Raw genomic sequence first — 25494 nt, forward strand, 5'->3', positions numbered from 1 at the left:
AAGCTAATGTACGGGTCATTATACAGGGTGGGTGTTACGGTTGCTGCGAGCACTGGAGACTATGTCCAGATTTCTTGCTACTGCACATGTGCGAGCGCTGGAGACTAAGTCCAGATTTCTTGCTACTGCACATGTGCGAGCGCTGGAGACTAAGTCCAGATTTCTTGCTACTGCACATGTGCGAGCGCTGGAGACTAAGTCCAGATTTCTTGCTACTGCACATGTGCGAGCGCCGGAGACTAAGTCCAATCTTGGAGCCATTGCACATGTGCGGGTGACATCATCGCTGACACGAGGTCACATGTCTCTGACACCTTCTATGCCGATTGGTCGCTGGTCATGTGCTTGTGACGTCTTGCTCGGTGATAGGCCAGCATGACGTCACTCCTGTCGTTCTGGAAGCGGATTGGCTCTGGTGTCCTCCATCTTGGATGAGGCACAGAGTCTATATAAGACCCTGACACACGCCGCATGGTGCTCAGTCCTCTTGGTTCATGCATATGAGTAGACGCTCTGTGCGCGTTCCTCTAGGCATTCCTCTGTCTATGCTAGGTGAGCGCTACCGGCAGGGTAGCGTTCTTATACCTTACAGCTTCGGCTGCTGTCCGTATCCTTACCTCTTAGGGGAGCGGACATAGGCAGGTGCCTGAGGCACATGGTCTGGCTGGGCCTTGTGATTGTACTCGTAGGTGGACGTTGCCGCTAGGGTAACGTTCCTTATACTGCGTCTGGCAGTTGTTCGTATCCTCGCACACTAGGGGAGCGAACAGAGGTAGGAGCTTTGTGCGGCTTACGCTGCTGTTCGTCTCTTTTGCACCACTAGAAGAGCGGACCTAGGCAGGTGCCATATCTAGTGGTTCGTGTCCTCGCACACTAGTGGAGCGAACGCAGGTAGGAGCTTTGTGCGGCTTACGCTGCTGTTCGTCTCTTTTGCACCACTAGAAGAGCGGACCTAGGTAGGTGCCATTTCGCACACATTGCCTTTGTCTCTGTGATTATTAACAGAGATCATTCCACACACCCTCCAAGTAAGGGAGGAATTGCTTTACTTTCTTATTATATCCTTCTGTGAGTTAACAGAGGTATTGCACTCTGCCATAGTCTGCAGCAAAGTCTTTGCACGGTGGACCCTGACTGTCTGATACTCCTTTCGGTTATTATCAGACAGCCCCCCGTAACATTAGGACTGAGCCAAGGGTCTGGCAGTTATGGCAGAATATCAGCAGTTACACCGTTACATACAAGTACTTGAGTCACGGCTCAAGAGTATAGAGGATAAACCTCAGACCATGGTGACATCTGCACATGATCCTCGACTTGCTCTACCAAACAGATATTCTGGCGATGCCAGATCATGTCGTGGTTTCATTAGTCAGTGTCAGATACACCTAGAGGTTAACTCTTCTCGCTTCTCTACGGAGAGGTCCAGAGTAGGCTTTATCATCTCCTTACTTCAGGACAAAGCCTTAGAATGGGCGACTCCCCTATGGGAGCGCTCTGATGTGGTTACTCTGAGACATCAAGACTTTCTTGATGCTCTTAAGGCGGTATTCATGGGTCCGCAGGTTACCCATGATGCGGCCCTGAGACTGTTAGATCTATCTCAGGGTTCGTTATCCACTAGTTCTTATGCCATTGCTTTTAGAACTCTGGTGGCAGAACTAGATTGGCCAGAGAAGGTGTTGATTCCTATCTTCTGGAGAGGGTTGGCTGGCTATGTCAAGGATGCCCTTGCTACTCGTGAAGTCCCTGCTTCTCTGGAGGACTTGATCACAGTAGCAACGAGGATCGATGTACGCCATAAGGAACGTAGACTCGAGGTCTCTTCCTCACGCCCTAAGCATCGGGCTATTCCAGTTGTTGAGGGTCCACTACCATCTTCCTCAGCATCTGAAACATCTCCCACTCCTATGGAGTTAGGTCATACGTTCTCCAGACTACGCAAGTCTGGTCCTCCTATATGTTACGTATGTCGTCAGGCTGGGCACTATGCCAACAAGTGTCCTAGTCGTCAGGGAAACTCCCTGGCCTAGTAACCATTAGAGGGGGGTTACTAGAGACGTCTTCTGCACCCTCTAAGTGTTGTATCCCAGGTCAGCTCTCGTTATCTGAGGATACATGGCCTATTATGGCTTTTGTGGATTCCGGAGCTGACGGGATTTTTGTGTCCTCAGGATTTGTAAAGGGACACAATATTCCCTCTATCATGTTAGAGGCGCCTATTCCTGTCCGTGTTGTTAATGGAACTATGTTGTCTGACTCCATTACATTGAGGACAGTTCCCTTGCGCCTTTCCCTGTCTCAGGGTCACATAGAGGAGATTTCTTTTCTTGTTTTGCCTGAGGGTATAGACGACGTCCTTCTGGGTCTTCCATGGCTTCGGACTCATGCTCCTCACATTGACTGGGAGTCTGACAGCATTATTAGTTGGGGTTCGAAATGTCAGTCCCGATGTCTTCCCTTACCACCTAAGGTCATTGCGGTTGCATCTACTGATCTCTCTCCCATACCTACACCCTATTTGGATTTCGCTGACGTGTTCTCCAAACAGGGTGCTGAGGTTCTTCCACCCCATAGGCCGTATGACTGTGCCATAGACCTTATCCCAGGTTCGGTTCCACCTAAAGGCAGGGTTTACCCCCTGTCGATACCTGAGTCGGAGGCCATGTCGACCTATATAAGAGAGAGCTTAGAGAAGGGGTTCATTCGTAAGTCTGTCTCTCCCGCGGGAGCTGGGTTTTTCTTTGTTCGGAAGAAAGAGGGTGATTTGCGTCCCTGCATAGATTACAGGGGTCTCAACGCAATCACAATAAAGAACAAATACCCATTACCTTTAATTTCGGAGCTCTTTGACAGACTGAGAGGAGCTCAAGTTTTTACGAAGTTGGATCTGCGGGGTGCGTATAACTTGGTACGAATTCGAAAGGGTGACGAATGGAAGACCGTTTTTAACACCCGAGACGGTCACTATGAATACCTCGTCATGCCTTTTGGGTTATGTAATGCACCCGCAGTATTTCAGGACTTCGTAAATGATGTGTTCAGGGATTTACTGTTATCCTCAGTAGTGGTGTATCTGGACGACATCCTGATTTTTTCTCCTGATCTGGAGACTCATCGTCAGGATGTCGTTCGTGTCCTTTCCCGTTTAAGGGAGCACTCATTGTTTGCTAAACTCGAGAAATGTGTATTCGAGCAGTCCTCATTGCCTTTTTTGGGTTACATTATCTCACAAGAGGGTCTGGCTATGGATCCTGCGAAGCTCTCTGCTGTCCTGCAATGGTCCGAACCTCATTCCTTGAAGGCGGTGCAACGCTTCTTAGGATTCATAAATTATTACAGGCAGTTCATACCCCATTTTTCTACTTTGGTGGCCCCTTTGGTGGCCTTGACTAAGAAAGGTGCTAATCCCAAAGCCTGGTCTACTGAGACATCTCAGGCTTTTGAGGCAGTAAAAAGACACTTTTCAACTGCTCCCGTTCTTCAAAGACCCGATGAGAGTAAGCCCTTCCTCTTAGAGGTTGATGCCTCTTCAGTGGGTGCTGGTGCGGTCTTGTATCAAAAGAACGGTGCAGGTAGAAAAAGGCCGTGTTTCTTCTTTGCTAAAACCTTTTCACCGGCAGAGAGAAACTATACCATTGGGGATAGGGAACTGCTCGCCTTGAGATTAGCCTTGGAGGAGTGGCGTCACTTGCTGGAAGGAGCGAAACATCCTTTCCAGGTCTATACAGACCATAAGAATCTGACGTACTTACAAACCGCTCAGCGTCTGAATCCTCGCCAAGCCCGCTGGCCTTGTTTTTCTCCCGCTTTCACTTCTCCATCAACTATTTGTCTGGGAGTAAGAATAACAAGGCAGACGCCCTGTCTCGCTCTATGCTTTCTACCCAGGAAGAGATTGACGAACCTCGTCTTATCCTTCCCTCCAGGGTTTTTCATACGCTCTCCCCTGTGACGTTAGACCAAATCCCACCGGGCAAGACATTTGTTCCGCCTGCTCGACAGAATGATATACTGTCATGGGCCCACACCTCAAAGGTGGGTGGGCATTTTGGTATTAGGCGGACACGAGAGTTACTGGAGAGGTGGTATTGGTGGCCACACTTAGCCAGCCACGTCAAGAGATATGTCGGTTCCTGCTACTCGTGTGCTCGCAACCGTCCATTACGGCAGAGACCGGCTGGGCTCTTGCATCCTTTACCAGTGCCAGATAGACCATGGGAGGTGGTAGGCATGGACTTTGTGGGTGATCTTCCATGTTCACAGGGACATAGATTTGTGTGGGTCATTACGGACCATTTCTCCCGGATGGTTCATCTCGTACCGTTATCGAGAATCCCATCTTCCAGGGTACTAGCCAAACTATTCCTCAAGCATGTCTTTAGGCTTCACGGGATGCCAGATCGTATCATTTGTGATAGAGGCCCGCAATTTACTTCCCGTTTCTGGCGAGATCTTTGTAGCCTTCTGCAAATTGAGTTGAATCTCTCTTCGGCATACCATCCGGAGACTAATGGTTTGGTTGAACGTACCAATCAATCTATGATTATATACCTTCGACACTTTGTTGCTGAGAACCACGATAACTGGTCCTCCCTCCTACCCTGGGCAGAATTTGCCCTTAACAATTCGCTGGCTGAGGCCACTGGGCAGACACCGTTCGTACTCAATAATGGGCAACACCCTAGGGTACCGGTACCGTTTCCCGCTGCTGCACCTCCTCCTCTTGTGGCCGACTGGGCAACTAATGCCAGAGAGGTTTGGGATCGGACTCAAGAGTCGATCCAAGCAGCTAAGGACCGTATGAAGACGGTGTCCGATCGGTTTCGTCGCCCGGCTCCTGTCTTTTCTCCAGGGGACTTTGTGTGGCTCTCTGCAAAACACGTGAGACTTAGAGTGAGCTCTGTCAAATTTGCTCCTCGCTTCCTGGGTCCTTATGAGGTTCTTCGACAGGTAAATCCTGTAGTCTATCAATTGAAGTTACCTGTCCATCTTAGGATTCATGACAAATTCCATGTCTCACTGCTAAAGCCGGCTATTTTACCTCACGCTCGTGAAGTGCACTCTCCTGCCTCTGATTCCTCTCGCTCTAGCTATGAGGTACGAGCCATAGTTGGTTCTAAGATGGTTAGAGGGCGCAGGTTCTTCTTGATAGATTGGGAGGGCTATGGCCCGGAACATCGCTCTTGGGAGCCTGAGGAGGCTGTCCATGCTCCCGACTTAGTTGCCGATTATCTGCGTCGCCGGGAGGGGGGCCCTTGAGGGGGAGGTACTGTTACGGTTGCTGCGAGCACTGGAGACTATGTCCAGATTTCTTGCTACTGCACATGTGCGAGCGCTGGAGACTAAGTCCAGATTTCTTGCTACTGCACATGTGCGAGCGCTGGAGACTAAGTCCAGATTTCTTGCTACTGCACATGTGCGAGCGCTGGAGACTAAGTCCAGATTTCTTGCTACTGCACATGTGCGAGCGCCGGAGACTAAGTCCAATCTTGGAGCCATTGCACATGTGCGGGTGACATCATCGCTGACACGAGGTCACATGTCTCTGACACCTTCTATGCCGATTGGTCGCTGGTCATGTGCTTGTGACGTCTTGCTCGGTGATAGGCCAGCATGACGTCACTCCTGTCGTTCTGGAAGCGGATTGGCTCTGGTGTCCTCCATCTTGGATGAGGCACAGAGTCTATATAAGACCCTGACACACGCCGCATGGTGCTCAGTCCTCTTGGTTCATGCATATGAGTAGACGCTCTGTGCGCGTTCCTCTAGGCATTCCTCTGTCTATGCTAGGTGAGCGCTACCGGCAGGGTAGCGTTCTTATACCTTACAGCTTCGGCTGCTGTCCGTATCCTTACCTCTTAGGGGAGCGGACATAGGCAGGTGCCTGAGGCACATGGTCTGGCTGGGCCTTGTGATTGTACTCGTAGGTGGACGTTGCCGCTAGGGTAACGTTCCTTATACTGCGTCTGGCAGTTGTTCGTATCCTCGCACACTAGGGGAGCGAACAGAGGTAGGAGCTTTGTGCGGCTTACGCTGCTGTTCGTCTCTTTTGCACCACTAGAAGAGCGGACCTAGGCAGGTGCCATATCTAGTGGTTCGTGTCCTCGCACACTAGTGGAGCGAACGCAGGTAGGAGCTTTGTGCGGCTTACGCTGCTGTTCGTCTCTTTTGCACCACTAGAAGAGCGGACCTAGGTAGGTGCCATTTCGCACACATTGCCTTTGTCTCTGTGATTATTAACAGAGATCATTCCACACACCCTCCAAGTAAGGGAGGAATTGCTTTACTTTCTTATTATATCCTTCTGTGAGTTAACAGAGGTATTGCACTCTGCCATAGTCTGCAGCAAAGTCTTTGCACGGTGGACCCTGACTGTCTGATACTCCTTTCGGTTATTATCAGACAGCCCCCCGTAACAGTGGGAACTAATGTGGTGGTAACTATACAGTGCGGAGCTAATGTGGGAGGCTATCAGTTACTGTGGGGACTACTTTGGGCATTGTCATACAGTGTAGGGTCTACTATTGAAGCCATAATACAGTGTGTGGACCATTGTTTTGGGGCAGTTGTGGGCCCATCATACTGTGTATAGAGGGGTTGTACATGGGGAGACTTAGGAGACATTATTAAATGTTAACATAGCACTTAATCATTATTGTTATAGGGGCACTCAGGGTATTGTGACCGTCAAAGAAGCACACACGAGGCATTGTTACTTTCTAGGAGCAAAATGTGGACACTTTTCAGGGCACTTGCACATGGCATTAATATTCTCTACCATTAATATTTTTTACCATTTAGAAGGCACAAATGAGGAATTATTACCATGTGGGGGAAATAGTGGTGGCATTAATATTTGCGGCAGTGAGAAGAGCACAGCCACACAGCAGGTGCAGTAATAGGGACACATACGGAAGCAGTGGCTCAGTATTGAGGTATCAGAAGGATGAGGAGTTTGTGCAGGTTGAGAATAGATGGGACGGTGTCGGTAATGTGAGAAGCCAGATGTGTTGTTTTTTTTTTTAATATCTTCAGATGAGTCGTGACTGGAAGAAGTTATCATGTCAGTCTGGGCCAGATGGAAAAGATGGGAAAAGTGAACAATTCCATCTGCAAGAACAACAGCTGTAAGTCTCCATCTATAATTGCACTGTAATCTTTTGTAGGGGCTCCACGACTGATATCTACCACTATATAGTCACCATATAGCGGTAATATCAATGTCATCTGCTGAGGTTCACCTATACCCACAATTAGGCAGCGCCACCGTAGTTATCATGGTTACCTGGTTAGGGGCCCACTCAGATGGTTTCTCCCCCCTGAGCTGCACCCTTAGCTATGCCTCTGAGTGTTATGCAGCCGCCATATAGTATTATGCAGCCCCCATATAGTATTATGCAGCCGCCATATAGTATTATGCAGTCAACATATAATATTATGAAGCCCCCATATTCCTCCATATAGTATTATGCAGCACCCATATAGTACTATGCAGCTGCCAAATAGTATTATGCAGTCCCCATTTTCCTCCATATAGTATTATGCAGCTGCCATATTGTATTATGCAGTCCCCATATTCCTCCATATAGTATTATGCAACCCCCATATTCCTCCATATACTACTATGCAGCCCTCATGTGGTATTATGCAGCTCCCATATTCCTCCATATAGCATCATGCAGCCCTCATATTTCTCCATATTATTATTATTATTATTATTATTTATTATTATAGCGCCATTTATTCCATGGCGCTTTACAGTGAAAGAGGGTATACATACAACAATCATTAACAGTACATAACAGACTGGTATAGGAGGAGAGAGGACCCTGCCCGCGAGGGCTCACAGTCTATAGGGAATGGGTGATGGTACAATAGGTAAGGACAGAGCTGGTTGCACAGTGGTGTACTGGACTGAGGATTATTGTAGGTTGTAGGCTTGTTGGAAGAGATGGGTCTTGAGGTTCCTCTTGAAGCTTTCCACAGTATGGGAGAGTCTGATATGCTGTGGTAGAGCGTTCCAGAGTATGGAGGAGGCACGGGAGAAATCTTGTACGCGATTGTGGGAAGAGGAGATAAGAGAGGAGTAGAGAAGGAGATTTTTTGAGGATCTGAGGTTGCGTGCGGGTAGGTACCGGGAGACTAGGTCACAGATGTAAGGAGGAGACAGGTTGTGGATGGCTTTGTATGTCATGGTTAATGTTTTGAATTGCAGTCGTTGGGCAATGGGAAGCCAGTGTAGGGATTGGCAGAGTGGCGAGGATGGGGAATAGCGAGGGGAGAGGTGGATTAAGCGGGCCGCAGAGGTTAGGATAGATTGGAGGGGTGCAAGAGTGTTGGAAGGGAGGCCAGAGAGCAGGAGGTTGCAGTAGTCGAGGCGGGAGATGATGAGGGCATGCACTAATGTTTTTGCTGATTCTTGGTTAAGGAAAGCACGGATCCGGGAGATATTTTTGAGTTGTAGTCTGCATGAGGTGAAGAAGGCTTGATGTGTGGCTTGAAGGATAGAGCAGAGTCGAGGGTTACTCCAAGGCAACGGGCTTGTGAGACTGGGGAGAGTGAGCAACCATCAAGTTTGATGGAAAGGCTTCTTGGAGGGGATGAGTGAGGAGGAGGAAAGACAATCAATTCTGTTTTGTCCATGTTAAGCTTTAGGAATCGCGCAGAGAAGAAGGATGAAATAGCAGACAGACATTGGGGAATTTTGGTTAGTAGAGAGGTAATGTCAGGTCCAGAGAGGTAGATCTGCGTATCATCAGCGTAGAGATGATACTGAAAGCCGTGGGACTCTATGAGCTGTGCCAGGCCGAAGGTGTAGATGGAGAACAGCAGGGGTCCAAGAACTGAGCCTTGGGGGACACCGACAGATAGGGGGCGAGATGAGGAAGTGGTGTGACAATGGGAGACGCTGAAAGTTCGGTTGGTTAGGTATGAGGAGATCCAAGATAGGGCCAAGTCTGTGATGCCCAGAGATGAGAGAATCTGTAGTAGGAGGGAATGGTCTACTGTGTCGAAGGCAGAGGACAGGTCCAGGAGGAGGAGGATAGAGTTGTGTCGCTTGGCTTTGGCGGTTAGTAAATCATTGGTGACTTTGGTTAGGGCAGTTTCAGTAGAGTGATGAGGTCGGAAGCCATATAGCATTATGCAGCCCCATATACTATTATGCAGCCCCCATATAGTATTAGGCAGTCTCCACATTCATCCTTATAGTATTATGCAGCCCCCATATACCCCATATAGTATTATGCAGACCCCATATTCCTCCGTAGAGTATTATACAGCCCCCATATTCCTCTAAATAGTAGTATGCAGCCCCCATATAGCATTATACAGCTCCCATATAGTATTATGCTTGAGTTTCCCATTGACTTCTATTATTCTCGTCCGAGCGTTTGACGTGGTCGATTCGAGTATTAAGCACTTTAGCATTTCAGTGCTCGCTCATCACTGAAAGTGATCAAAAATGTTATGTGTCTGAAAATCTGATCAATAAATATATCAACTAATGCTGCAAAAAAACAAGCTCACACATTACTTTATTGACAGAAAAATAGAAAAATTATAGCTCTCAAAATATGGTGATGCAAAAACCTTTTTTGAAAAAATGTATTTTTTGTGTGTGATAGTAACCAAACATAAAAACAAATATAAATCTGGTGTCGCTTTAGTTGTAGTGACTCGAAGAAGAAAGTCATCTTGCTACTTATACCGCATGGTGATCAGCTTAAAAAAATGAATGTAATACCGTATTTTTCAGACTATAAGATGCACCTGACCATAAGACGCACCCTGGTTTTAGAGCAGGAAAATAGGAAAATAAAATTTTAAGCAAAAAATGGGAGTCAAGACACACTGTTATGGGGCGAGGATCTGCTGCTGACACTGTTATGGGGGTAATGTCTCCAAATTCTCTACTAAGGTACCCCAGCCTGGTAATGATCCTCATGCCTTGTATATACAGTATATGTCCCTCTTCCTGCTATATACCCCATCCTGGCATATGGCCCCCTCCTGCTATATACGGTAACCCACCCTGGCATATGGCCCCATCCTGCTATATACCCCCATCCTGCTATATACCCCCCAACCTGCAACATACCCCCATCCTGCTCATATACCACCATCCTGCTATATACCCCCATCCTGCTCATATACCCCCATTCTGCTCATATACCCCCATCCTGCTCATATACCCCCATCCTGCTCATATACCCCCATCCTGCTCATAATATACCCCCATCCTGCTCATAGTATACCCCCATCCTGCTCATAGTATACCCCCATCCTGCTCATAGGATACCCCCATCCTGCTCATAGGATACCCCCATCCTGCTCATAGTATACCCCCTTGCTGCTCATATTATACCCCCATGCTGCTCATATTATACCCCCATGCTGCTCATATTATACCCCCATGCTGCTCATATTATATCCCCATCCTACTCATATTATATCCCATCCTGGTATACGGCCCGCATCCTGCTCATATTATACCCCCATCCTGGTATACAGCCCGCATCCTGCTCATGTTATACCCCCATCCTGCTCATATTATACCCCCATCCTGGTATACGGCCCGCAGCCTGTGGCACATAAAAAAAATAAACGTTCATACTCACCTTACCTCACTCCCTGAAGCATCGCTCCTCCTCCTGTCTGTGTCAGCGCCGCTGAGTGGAGCCGCCCCCGTTCTCCTGCAGCATTGCGATATCCTCCTGTGCCAGCGACGGCTGCATGTAGACACATGCGCACAGCGATGACGTCATCGCTGTGTGCGCCGCTAGTCTCAGCGGCCGCCGCTAGCACAGGAGGACATCGCAATGCTGCAGGAGAACGGGGACGGCTCCACTCAGCGGCGCTGCCGCTGACACAGACGGGAGGAGGAGCGATGCTGCAGTAGAACGGGGACGGGTCCACTCAGCGGCCGCCGGCAGCCAGGAGATGGCGGTGCTGCAGGGGAACGATGACAGGTGAGTATACTGATTCACTGCACCCCGCGCTGATGATGATGCACGGGGGGCAGTTAATACAGCCGCACATGATCACTCCAGGCTGTAGTTGCCAGGGGTGATCACGGCCGGCTGTTTATCCCTCTCCCATCCTCCCGTCCATCATCCCGCCCACCTGTCTACTCCGGCTTCAGCGCTGAGAGATGGGTGGGAGGATGGGTGTGCATAATAAATGAGCAGGTCCACGTGGTCACGGCAGGCACTGCTGCTGCCTGCTCGTGCCCCCGATGACACGCTCCACCGCAGCACCCTCATTCCCCACAGCCATGCCCTACATTAAGACCATTAGACGCACCCCCCACTTTCCCCCAACATTTGGGGGGAAAAAAGTGCGTCTTATGGTCCGAAAAATATGGTACATTTTTTAACTGCTGTCGATGTGTTCATTCTGCATCCCAAAGATTGCAGTTAGGCTCAGTTCACATGTATCCTGCGCACTATGCTGAGCACTTACATTGGGGATTACATGTAAATGTTTTTCATGACGTATCTATAAGGGATAAACGGGTCTCCAGTGACAAACTTCCCCTTAATTTAAACATATTAGTAACGACACAGACTCCAACTTTATTGCCGAATGGCCACAGCTTTATTCAACAGTATATATGTACCAAACTTGTGGCTCAACATGCCACCCCATTAACACCTGAACCTGTACATATATACATATTCTCCACAAAATGACACCTGATAGGTCCATCCGAGAGCCAAACCATCATTCCTATCCCCCGGCCGTAACCTCCAACCGGCCCAGGGGACCACCTCGGCCGTGACCAAACCGACCCGAGGTGTAGGGTAATTAACGTTCCATCGTTAATTACCCCTCCCCAGAACCTGCAGGACCTCCGCCTACAAGTTCCCATCCAACTCAAAGCCACTCCCCCTGAGTGGCTTCATACCAACAAACCTACTGTCGGTACACCAAACCTCTCTGAACGGACCTATCACCCCGCTGTGACAACAACTCAAAAGAAACAACATTCCTTTTTTTTTTTCCTTTTTTTTTTTTTTTTTTTTATATATTTCACATTTATTTTCCATTTTTTATTAATTTCTTTTTCTTTTTTTTTTTTTTTTTTTATATATACTCGTTATTCATTTTATTATTATTATTATCCTTTTTATTCATTTATTTATTTATATATATATATTTTTTTTTTTTTTTTTTTTTTATATTATTGCAGGGCGGGTGGGCGGGACACACTGTCTGTAGGTCAAAAGGGGCAGTGACCTCTGCACAGCCCCCTTTATACCCACACACCAACCCTCCCATATCCTGTCCCTCACCCAATCCCTTTTCCCGACTCTCCCACCAATCAGGCAGCCCCTATGTGCCTCCAACCTTAGCACTTAACTCTTTCCTACCCTAACCCTCCCGATCGTCATGGGCCTGTTCACCCCTATGGGGCTCTCTGGCCGTCTTGACGTATCTATAAGGGATAAACGGGTCTCCAGTGACAAACTTCCCCTTAATTTAAACATATTAGTAACGACACAGACTCCAACTTTATTGCCGAATGGCCACAGCTTTATTCAACAGTATATATGTACCAAACTTGTGGCTCAACATGCCACCCCATTAACACCTGAACCTGTACATATATACATATTCTCCACAAAATGACACCTGATAGGTCCATCCGAGAGCCAAACCATCATTCCTATCCCCCGGCCGTAACCTCCAACCGGCCCAGGGGACCACCTCGGCCGTGACCAAACCGACCCGAGGTGTAGGGTAATTAACGTTCCATCGTTAATTACCCCTCCCCAGAACCTGCAGGACCTCCGCCTACAAGTTCCCATCCAACTCAAAGCCACTCCCCCTGAGTGGCTTCATACCAACAAACCTACTGTCGGTACACCAAACCTCTCTGAACGGACCTATCACCCCGCCACAGACCGGCCAAGTGACACCTTACTTGGCCCGGTCCCCCCACACCCCCAATGCTCGTTCCTTTCCATCCTTCAAACCCAACTTCCACAAATCCAACCGCCATCCGAGAGAATGGACCCCATCACGCCTCAAATACTGCTCGGTGTACTTCTCCAACTCCTCGAATCGAACCACCAACCTCCGTTCCACGCTCCAAACCTGCCCATCGCCCGGTTCCATTTTTCCCAGGCCCTGTTAATCCGATCCACTCCTAAAACGCCACTGCCTTCGGGCTACCATATCGGACCTCACAATCACCATGCCATGGAACGCCCTCCACAAATGAAGTAAATCCACCTTGCTCTCCCTTTTAACTCCCACACCATCCACGCTCCAAAGTCATTCCCCCCCACCTGCAGCATTAAAACCACAGGTTCCTTGTCAATCCGGCTATAATACACCAATTCAGGGCGAACTCTACTCCAAGTCATGCCCCGAACTCCGAGCCATTTTTTACACGGGCTTCCTACATCGCCGCTCCGTGCAAAGAGACTGCCCACCAAACCGTCCTCAATAAAGGACCCCCCCCCTGTCACCAAACATCACCTAATCAGATGTGGTCTAATATACAAACGAAACCCGAAGGAATCCCAGCTCCCAATCCACCGGGTCCCATCCTCACTCAGCCCCCCCACTTAGCCGCTTCGGTCGCTGCCCCAATCCGAAAGGAGTGGGACCCATAACCCTTGGCTACTCCCCCGGCCTTTACTAAAGCCTTCTTCAACACTGCCATACTGGACTCACGATAAGGCATATCCATCCACATGTCTAAAGAAACACCGGGGTAGCCACCCCACACCTGCAAGAATTCCACCACCTGACCCACTGGGCATAGGTGGTGCCCTGGCAATTCAAACAATGTCACCAGACGTCCCCCACCTAATTGGTCTGTCTATCGAAAACCATACCGGCACTCACGCCATCCTTACCAAGCGTAACAACCTCTAATAACAGCCCGCCTACCGCATGCCTGGCAGGGCTACCAAATTCTCTGATGCAGAAAACCCCAAAAATGCCAATACGAAGGCAACCTTAAACAGCCTCGTACCTAATCGGACGAGCATATATCCCCCAACCACATCACCAACCAATCAACGACGGAAACAATAGTGGCCGTCTCCTGTCTCGCGACCACGCGTCCTTTGAAAACCCTTTATCCCCCACCGCACCAGAAAATCCTTTGCCACGTCCCGAACCCCTTGCATTTTAACAAGAAGGCCAACACCGCCCAACTTGTAATCATCACCGAAACGGACCGGCCTGCTGAAAAAATCCCAACTAATCAATGACAAAAACCCCCAGCACTCAGCCTGTCTAACCAAGCTCCATAAAAGCCGCCTTCTCCAATTCCTCCCATTCTCGCCACACAGCCTGACATCGGCACAAGTAGCCTCAGTCACCGGTCTCCTGATTCCCTCAAATGCTACCCGACGCCAGGTCACACAGCCATGCCGGGCATAGTTCTCCCACCTTGTCCGCTCCAGGCACCATTCGCCTGCACCTGTTGAACTGAAACCGAGAGCGCATCAGCCACTTCACTTTGCCCTCCGGGCACATGCTGCGCCACCCCGCACCTGTTGGGTTCTAAACAACCCAACCCAGATGTCTCAAGTAGCACACCACCGGGAGCGATTTTGAAGACCATGAATTGATCGAAATACACCACCACCATGTCAGTACAATGCACACCAAGCTTCTTGCCCGCAAATTCTGGGCCCCAAAACTCCAATACCACTATGCTGGGGGAACATTTCCACCAGCGCCAAATATGTCACAAACCCCTTTTTCCACCCACAGCCGTGGCCATTAGCCCACACACCGATGCGTCCTAAAATTGCCCCAAAACCTGATGCCCCCGCCGCATCAATAACAGCTCCGGCTGGCTATCTGATACTACCCTGCTCACCCATAACGTCCGTCCGTTGTATCATTCAAGGAATGCAGCCCCACACCAGCAAACCTTCTTTCATTGTCATTGACACTCTGACACATAATTTGTAGCAATCACCCCTGCCATTGCGCTCGCCAGACGCCTGCTAAATATTCGCCCCATAGGCCTAGTGCGACCGGCAAAATTCAACTTCCCAAGGACCGACTGAAATCCTGTAACCGCACCTTCTTAGCCCAGTGCAACAACTGCACCGACACCTTCAAACACGCAGCTCGTCCTCCGGCAATCGGCATACCATAGCCACCGTGTCAATTTCAAAACCCAAGAAACACAAGGACGTCACTGGCCCTTCTGTCTTCCCCCCGTGCCACCGAATCCCCAGGCTTCCTGCAATGCGTTCTCATGTAAATAACAGCAAGGAACAAACCGGGGAGCCCACTGGGCCCACGCAAAAGAAATCATCCAAATAGTGTATCACTGAGTGGACACCCGCCACATCCCTGACTACCCATTCCACAAACGAACTGACGCTTCAAACTAAGCGCACGAAATAGAACAACCCATGGGCAGGCACTAATCCACATAGTATTGCCCATCCCACCTGCACCCAAAGGTGCAAAAAACTCTCCGGGTGCACCGGAAGTAACCGTAAAGCTGCCTCCACGTCCGCCTTGGTCATCGGGGCCCCTTGCCCACTACCCACACTAACTCCCACGCCTTGTCAAATGATACATAACAGACCGCCAGCACTCGGGTGAAATTCCGCCGTTCACCAACAACCCAGCCGGGTAAGAGAGATGATGAAGGAGCCGGTACTCGTTCGACTCCTTCTTGGGTACCACTCCCAGCAGCGAAAACCCTCAAGTTGGGGGGTGACGGGTCCTGGACCAGACCCGCCATCCATCCCGCTCCACCTCCTTCTGCAGCCTTTCCGTCACCACCTCCGGATGTCCTTTTGTGGACCCCGAATTACCCGGGCGAAACACCGGCGCCCCAAAATCAAGCGGAACCCGGAAACCTACCATAAAACCCGTAGCAAATAGCTCCGCCGCCCGGTCATCCGGATATCTATTTAAATAGGGACGCATCCCTCTACCCTCACTAGCGTCCTTCCTGTTACCAAAAAACCTTCCCCCGACTTTTCATTCCCCCTTTGAAACACCTGTCCAAAGAGTGGGAAAAAATTCCACAACCGGAACACTCGTGTTTTAACCGACACGCTGCCCCCAAACTTACATTGCCCCTCACTAAATTTACAACACGCCCCTGCACCCGGGCCCCGTGCCCCTGCACCCGGGCCCCTGGCACCACCTCAAAAAGGGGGCTGCGCCGGAGCCGTTATCAAGCGCATCCCCAAACATATCTTTTTGTGTTCCCACCAGATGCCCGGCCGCGCAGCCTTCCAATGCCAGCTAGTAAGCGTCCTCGGGATCAACCTACACCTCCCCCTTTTTTTTTTTTTTTTTTTTTTTGAACCTCCTTATCTCTTAGATTCACTTGCCTTCACCGTATCCAAATTAAACTTTCCAAGGGAAGCAGTGAAAATATTTCCCCATACTCCCTTTTTCTCATCTACTCCCTCACCTCCTTTTTTAAATGCCCCCCTAACGGACTCCCAAAACACCCGTAACTTCGCTCCGTGCCCTATCATCCAAACGCACCACCTCGTCATCCTTTTCCACTTCCTCGCTAACCCACGCCACGGCCGCCGCGCCGTCCGCCTGACCCGCAACGACCGCCGGCACAACCTCCTAAGTCTCTACCTCGCGCACCGGTACCACCGGCAGCCACCCTGACCGTGGGACCCACCCACGCCCCCCGCCAGGGACCCAGGCCCGCTTCGACCTGACCGCCCAGCCGACGATCCCTACAACACCCTTAGCAGCTGCCCCCAAAACTCCGCCCCGGGTAACCCCGACTGACCGACCGCACTAAACCCCCGGCAACCACTCCCCGCGGTGGAACCCCCGTCCCCGCTAACACTACCCACAACATTAAACATATTGATTGTTCTCTCACCGGGCTGCCTCTGAACCGAATCCGGAGCAGCCGTACCGCGAACATCCTGCTGCCGTTCATCCGTCCTGCCGCCTCCTCCGGTCCTTCTTCCTCGCCCGAATAAGAGGAGCTGCTGAAGTCCGCTGGGGGGACCAGCGAGGGGACAGCCCGCACCTTGCGGCCGTCAACCCCCACGGTCACCGCACCCTGCTCCTCCGTGCACCTCCTATTTGTCCTCTGTTTCCTGCCGCGAAGCGGCGTCCTGCCGCCATCCTTCTTTGCTGCCCCCTCCTGCTGCACCGCTGTAATCTCTGTAGCCCCCGGTGGTCCCCCTCCCTGCCGACTGCAGGAAGGCCGTGCCTCTCCGTCCGGATGCCAGGAACACCCCCCAGCCTGATCCCTGCTGGGAGGTACCGTAAGAACCGACCGCCGCAAGGGCCCTGCCGACCGCAAGACCCTGCCACCAGCACCCTCCGACTACCGCTCCGATCCGTCCCTCCATCCATGCTCTCTCTCCCCTGCCGTCTGCAGGGAGTCTCCCCGTCCGCTCTGCGGTGCCGGGCGCCACCCCCAGCCCGCACCTCACTGGGGGCTGCCGCTGCTCTGGTCCGTGGCCGTGCAGGCCGCAGACCGGAAGTAGGCATCGCATAAGCTCCGCCCACCCCCGGCCCGCGGAATCTCCGACGAGGATTCCTCCCGGCGGCCAGAGACACATCCAAAGGTGAGGTGCACTCCGCTGCCCCGGAGGGTCCCCGAAGGGGCTCCTAAATCTGTCTTCTCCCCCCCGACGGGGGAGTAACGCTCCGGCGGTCGCGCCCGCCGAGCGTGCAGCGCAGCTCCGGGCGCAGGAGCAGAGAAGCCGCTCCAGCCCTGCAGACGCGTCCTCGCCGATGTCCTCAGATGCTCCCCCCCCCCCCCCCAGCTCCAGCACCGCCACCATTCTTCAGTCAGGGAGGCAGCAGCGCAGGGGGGACACACTGTCTGTAGGTCAAAAGGGGCAGTGACCTCTGCACAGCCCCCTTTATACCCACACACCAACCCTCCCATATCCTGTCCCTCACCCAATCCCTTTTCCCGACTCTCCCACCAATCAGGCAGCCCCTATGTGCCTCCAACCTTAGCACTTAACTCTTTCCTACCCTAACCCTCCCGATCGTCATGGGCCTGTTCACCCCTATGGGGCTCTCTGGCCGTCTGTACTGTAATGAGAAGGGGCCACTTAATTTATGGGATACATGTCTCCAGAAGCACAAGCTGGGCACAATATATTGGGCACTACAATGGCATAATTGCATTTTCACTTTGCCACATCCCCTGCTTTTTTCTTGAAATCAACTATGGGGTAGGAATTATCACTCTGTAGATGAATTCCCAGAGGGGTGTCATTTCCAAAATGGGGTAATTTGAAGGGGGTTTCTGCTGTTCTGGCACTTCTAGGCTCTGCATATGGAGCCTGCATACTAATCCATGAAAATTTATAGAACAAGAGTCAAATAGCACTCCTTACCTCCTTTGCTCTTAAACAGTACTATAGAACCACATATGAGGTATTGCCATGTTCAGCAGAATTTGTGTGAAAAATGTTTGTGCCATTTGTACCCATTTCCCCTTCTATAACTGTAAAATCTGGGGCTAAAACAAAGTTTTAGTGATAAAAATGTAATTATTTTTTCTTTACCGCTATTGCTGTCCACTCATCCCCATCAAGTGACCCCCTGGCTCTGTGACCTCTGAGATCCGGTGATGTCACGTAAACTTCCAGTTGACCCGATATCACTGAGGCGGGCCCTAAGTGACTAGGCTGTGGGTTTCACTGCTTGTCACAGCCCAGCATCGCTCTGCTTGCAGTGCTCTGCAGCGAAGGAGAGAGTGCGCGAGATGCTGGACTGTGATAAGCGGTGAAACTTTATCCACAGCCCAGTCACTCAGGGAGAATGGGGCCCGCCTCCATGATGTTGGGGTAACTGGAAGTTGACGTGATCTCAGAGGTCAAAGAGCCTGGGGTCATTTGATGGGGATGAGCGAACAGCAATAGCGCCATTCAGAGACAGAATGTACTACATAATGTATTTGAGAACAGCCTTCTCTATGAGTTTTACATCGATGTGGCCAATAATAGGCTGAGTAGGGAACCCCCACTTTAAAAAATGACAGTTAATAGTAGGAACAGTGGAGGTCAAGATAAGGTATGGAAGACCAAGCAAGCTGTCTGTGAGAGCTGCTCTTAGGATTGCTAGTGTAGTGAGGCAAATCAGAACCCCCTCTTAACTGCAATAGACATTCAGGAAGATTTATTAGACTCTGGAGTTGTGATACATTGTTCTACTGTTCAGAGACACCTGCACAAATATGGCCTTCATGGAAGAATTATGAGGAGAAAACCTCTCCTGCATCCTCACCATAAAATTCAGAATCAGAAGTATGCAACAGAACACCTAAACAGCCCGATGCATTTTGAAGACAAAGTCCTGTGGAACGATGAGGTTAAAATAGAACTGTTTGGCCACATTGATCAAAGGTGTATGGGGAGAAAAAAAGGCACAGAAATTCAGGAAAATAACAGATCCTCAACCATTAAGCATGGGGTGGATCAATCATGCTTTGGGGTTGTGTTGCAGTCAATGGCACAGGGAACATTTCACGGGTAGAGAAAAGAATGGATTTCAATTCAATTTCAACAAAATTCTTGATGCAAACATAACACCATCTGTAAAAAAGCTGAAGTTAAAAAGAGGATGGTTTCTACAAATGGATAATGATCCTAAACACACGTCAGAATCCACAATAGATTACCTCAAAAGGTGCAAGGTGCACGCTGAAGGTTTTACAATGGCCCTCAGATTCCCTTGATTTCAACATCATTGAAAATCAGTAACTTGACCTCAAAAGAGCAGTGCATTTAATGCCGGCATCACACGGTACGATATATGGGGTGATATGTCGGCGGGGTCACGTCGTAAGTGACTCACATCCGGCATCGTTTGATATATCGTAGCGTGTGACAGCTACGAGCGATGGTGAAAGAGCAAAAATACTCACCTTATCGTTGCTCGTTGACAAGTCGCTCATTTTCAAAAAGTCGTTTCTTCTTCTCTGCGCCGGTTGTTCATCGTTCCCGGGGCAACACACATCGCTCCGTGTGACACCCCGGGACTGATGAACTGCAGCTTACTTGCGTCCCGCCGGCATGCGGAAGAAAGCAGGTGGGCGGGATGTTTACGTCCCACTCATCTCCGCCCCTCCGCTTCTATTGGCCGGCCGCTGTGTGACGTCTCTGTGACGCCGAACGTTCCACCCTCTTCAGGAAGCGGATGTTTGCCGCCCACTGCGACATCGTCCGGGGGGTAAGTGCGTGTGACGGGGGGTTAACGACTTTATGCGACACGGGCAACTAATTGCCCGTGACGGACAAACGACTGGGGCGGGTACGATCGCACGATAGATTGTACCGTGTGACGCCGGCATTAGACGACCCAAGAATCTCACAGAATTGGAAGACTTTTCTAAGTAAGAATATATGTAAATCCCTCAAACAAGAACTGAAAAACTCTTGGCTGCTACAAAAAAGTGTTTACAAGCTGTGATGCTTTCCAAAGGGTTGCCCAAAGTTTTGCATCAACCCATTGTCCTTTTTTGTTAATTTAAAACGTAAAAGATGAAAACATTTTTTGTTGTCTAAAATACAAAGATGTGTCATCTTTAACGTTATGCCTTTAAGAAGTACTTTGCACGCTGCGACATCGCTACTGCGATATCGTCGGAGTCAAATCGAAAGTGACGCACATCCGGCGCCGGTAACGACGGCACAACATGTAAAGCCTAGATGCTCCGAAAACGATTGCAAAAGCGTCGAAAATCGGTGATCTGTGTAGCGTCTGTCATTTTCATAATGTCACACCAATAGGAGATACGATGTTGTTCCTCGTTCCTGCGGCAGCACACATCGCTGTGTGTGAAGCCGCAGGAGCGAGGAACATCTCCTTACCTGCCTCCACCGGCTATGCGGAAGGACGGAGGTGGGCGGGATGTTTACGTCCCGCTCATCTCCGCCCCTCCGCTTCTATTGGCTGCCTGCCATGTGACATCGCAGTGACACCGCACGACCTGCCCCCCTTAGGAAGGAAGCGGGTCGCCGGCTAGAGCATCGTCGCAGGGCAGGTATGTGCGTGTGAAGCTGCCGTAGCAATAATGTTCGCTACGGCAGCTATCACAAGATATCGCATGTGCGATGGGGGGCGGGTACTATCGCGCTCGGCATCGCTAGCCGATGCTAGCGATGTCGCAACGTGCAAAGTACCCCTTAGAGATCATTTCATCTTCAACTAAAGTAACTATTCACAATAACCGTAATTTTGACCAGGGGTCCACAAACTTTTTGCATGCCACTGTACGGGATGAGCCCCCAAATAGCCTTATATATACAATGTGAGCCCCTACATAGCCTCCTACTGTATATACAGCAGGAGGACTCATACATGCTGCTGTATAAAGCATGAGCTCCCATATAGCCTCCTATATACACCATGAGCCGCCGCATAGCCTACTGTATACAGTATTAGCCCCCACATCATAGCTTCCTACGTGCAGCATGAGCCCCCACATAGCCTCATACATACAGCATGAGTCTTCATATAGCCCCTATATATACCATGAGCTCTTATACATCAAATGCATATAAAAAATACATATATGGCTTCCATTTCCCAAGGGCTCCACTTTTTCTTAAGGCCGATTGTGGCTGATGACATCATTGTGCCAGGGATGGGAGCTACCCTGAAGCTGCACTGCCACTTTGTATTCTGATTTAATGAGCCATTTACAGTTTCACTGCACCATCTGTTTGTGCTTACATGTGCATGGCATAATCTTTGAGACAAGCAGTGACGAACAAAAGGGTAACATTGTTTTGATATTTGACTTTTAGGCTCGATATCTCACCATCCACTACATCTTTGAATGTGAGACTACCTTCATTTTATAGACAAATTTGACTTTCAACAATGTAGCATATAATTAGATATGCAGAATCTTGTGATGTCACTGCATTGTTACTCTTTTGCTCTTGGTGTTTGAAAAAATGTTTTCTACAAATTATTTCCTGTTCTCACATTCCCTAATAGCGCATTTTTTTTTTAGGTTGATTCCCAAGGAAAAGGGCACTGGTTCGAATTGAGGAGTAACCATGAAGAAAATTCCTAAGGAAAAGAGAAACAGCATCATCCAGATTGGCCTTCACAGACCCCCAGACCTCAACCCGATCGAAAATTTGTGAGTAGAGTTGAAGAAAAAGCTGCTTACATACCCAAGTGAGCCGACCAGTATACATCAACATTGGGATCCGGTAGAAGAGACCTGGGATCAAATTTCGGTTGAGACATGCTTGAGTCTAATCGAGAGAATGCCCAGATGGATTCAGGCAGTGTTAAAAAGCAAAAGGTAGATTTACAAAATATTGCAGAAGAAAAAAAAATGGATTTACAAAATACTAACAAAATGACAAAAATTTAAATTTTGATTTTTAGGGACCAAACAGTAACAATGTAGTGACATGACAAGACTCTGCATAACTAATCATATGATAAATAGTTGCAAGTCAAATTTATGTATAAGATAGTCAAGATAATTGTCTATAAAATGAGAAAGTCTCGCACTCAAAGCTGTAGTCAATGGTGATATATAAAGCCTAAAAGTCAAAAGTTCAAAACATTGTTACCCTTTTGCTCGTAAGTGTATGCTACTGGCAGGATCAACCAGGTAGCCCGTCAATACATCGGGTGAACGCGTCAAGGTTGGGAGATCTGCGATCCATGCGAAGAGAGTACAACACGCTAGGTAAGGATTAAACGGTAAAAAAGTGTGGGTACATGTGGTGTCATGTCCCATGACTTGGGAATCATTCGCTGTTTTGCATTACTGTGTGTTGTATTTCTGTTTACATGCTGAAGCTTTGCATTCCTTGTATTTGACCCTGCTCACTCCCTGTAGCCCTCTGATGTCAGATTTTTCCTCTCCCCTCTCCTCCATTTTGTGTATGTTCCTTCATCTTCATGTTACATGCAAATGCTCTCTGGAAAGAATTACTCTTTTTTACCTGCTACTTTCATCATTAATACAAGAATTTCAGTTAAAAGCATCCCTCTTTTCCTGGAGTCTTTTTACATGAGATTGTAGCTGAGTTTAAGCTATCTGAGGAACCGGTATGAATGCGAGTACAGGTTATACAAAGGGCCCAGAAAGAAGCTGTCTGTTCAGGCACCATAACGTTCCACATACCCGTGAGTCAGATTATGCAGTCCTGGACCAACTTGGTAATCGATACCAAATAAGCTACCAGCTAAGGCTCTGCACTGGCGTAATATCCTTGTAAATTTCATATGCTTCAACCTTGAGTTGAAACCAGATGATCTCCAAATTTGCCATCAAACTTACTGTGTGAAAGCAGCAAACACATATTCAACTTAGCAAATATTGTCCTTATGTGACGCCCTGGCAAAACCAGGTAGTCACACAGTCTTAGGCCCCCACATAACACTGTTCCCACACAAGGTTAAAGCAGCCGACAAAACCCTAGTCACCGCCCCAGGGAAGGACAGGTACACCAGTGGGCAGGACCAGGTGAAAAGGAAACGCCCACCTAGGGATCTGGAGAGCCCGGGGCGGGAAAACAACAGACGAGTTTAGAGGTTCAAGTTGAGAGGAGTGAGGAGAAGCTGACAGGTGTCAGGGTCGGAGCCCTGACACATTGGCTAGGTGGCAGTCGATGGTCACCGCCAGCAGGAGACGGAAAGACGGCTCGGCAGATCCGAGGTGGACCGAGGCAGGGTTGTAGCCCGCCGGTACCGACACCGGAGAACCGTCACGGAAACCGTGCACAAAGGGGTTACTCGGACCCTGAAGCCAGGACCGGCACCGATGGCCTAGCTAATTAACCGATTGAGGGCAGGATTCCAGGTCCTGTCCCAACCTAAGTCCCGAAAAGTATACAACCACTCACAGAGAGGGATAGGGCATCCGCCAGGGCCCGGTAGATCCCACGGGTCAGCGTCTGACGGGCACGGCTCCCAACCATAGGACCGGGAGCGGACTCCTGCGTTACACACCGGGAAGTCTAAATAAGAAAGCACAAAGTGCAGAGGAAAGGGGTAGTGACCATCAGCCCGGGTGTGGGACCAGATACACCCATCTGCGGCAGTCTGCCACCATCACCTTGGTTTACCAAAAGACTTGTGTGATTGATTCAACAGTGAGTAACTTTCCTGGCCTGACCGGGTGTGCCGGCCCCTGCCGTCATCATCCCCTGCACAGAGACACTGGGCCCCAGGGCATCCATCCCTGCCCACGGAGGGGTTAACATCCAGCTGCCAGCCCATCGCCCCTGGGAGCCCCGCAACAGCAGCGATGGTGCTACATCTCACTACACACCGTGGGTGGCGTCACAGATAGTTTTCAACAACCCACGTACAAATACGTCCTTCTTTTATTCGGAGTGTCCGCGTGACCCCCCGGGTCCGGTAGAGTCCCTCGAGCCATACCGCAGATCCGGATCCGAGCAGCACGGCTGCTGGCACATTGGTGGCACACTTACATGAGTCCCTGTCCTTCCTCAGTGTTTCTCACAATATAAATTCTCATAGGAAGCCATAGTTAACATCTAAGTGTTATTTCGGGATTGAGGAAGGAAACTAGAAGAAGCAGTCACAAACATGGGGAAAAAATACATACTCCTTGCAGATGTGGCTTTTGGTCAGTTCAATCCAGGACCCCAATTGTGTGAAGCCACTGTGGTGTTCCCTTTATAACATCTTATTTAATTTTTGCACTAAATATGCAGCTACACAACAGATTTGTATTGGAGCCGTGTTTACAGGTTAAGGGTGGTCTCACACTGGCTTTTAAAACTATGGGTGCGAGAAAAAATCCAAAACCAATAGCATGTCCGTGTGACGGCCATGTTTTACCGATGCGTTACCATTCTGTAGCACAGAACATTGTGAATGGTCCTGAAAATGAATGCAAAATAATAGTTGCTGGAAAAAAAACAACGCATGTCATACAGATGCTAGGTTAGAAAAAAAACGAAAAATAAAATAAAAAAAATTACACACTCGCAAAGCACTTACATGGCAAAAGTTACCCATACGGATTTATCTCGTCCAACTTTTCAGATTAGATTTTTACATGCCAGTGTGAGAGTACCCTAGAGGATTTTTTAGCAGCTCTGACACATTTATGTTTTTCTATAATTTTTTATAGAGTTTCAATTTTAAAAGTAAACACATTTTGGATGAATCTGGTACTAGGATTTCAAAAGCCAAGCCATTTATATGCACATGTACTCTTGGAAAGACAAGTCCAGCAATATCTTTACATAGGCAGTTTGATTCTCTGATTCTGATAAATCAGCATTATTATTATTATTACTAGAAGGTGGCCCGATTCTACGCATCGGGTATTCTAGAATTTACGTATTGTGTAGTTCATGTATGATTTTTGTTATATATATATAATGTTGTTGTGTGTAGTTACCAAGTGTTTGTGTAGGGCGCTGTACATGTTCTGGGTGTTGTCTGGGTGTGACGGGGGGTGAGAGCGGTGTTGTATGTGTGTTGCGTGTGTTGCGTTGTTTGTGGAGCGCTGTGTGTCTGTAGCGTTGTGTGTGT

This window comes from Anomaloglossus baeobatrachus, chromosome 1 (genome assembly GCF_048569485.1).
Source record: "Anomaloglossus baeobatrachus isolate aAnoBae1 chromosome 1, aAnoBae1.hap1, whole genome shotgun sequence".
NCBI classification, from domain to species: domain Eukaryota; kingdom Metazoa; phylum Chordata; class Amphibia; order Anura; family Aromobatidae; genus Anomaloglossus; species Anomaloglossus baeobatrachus.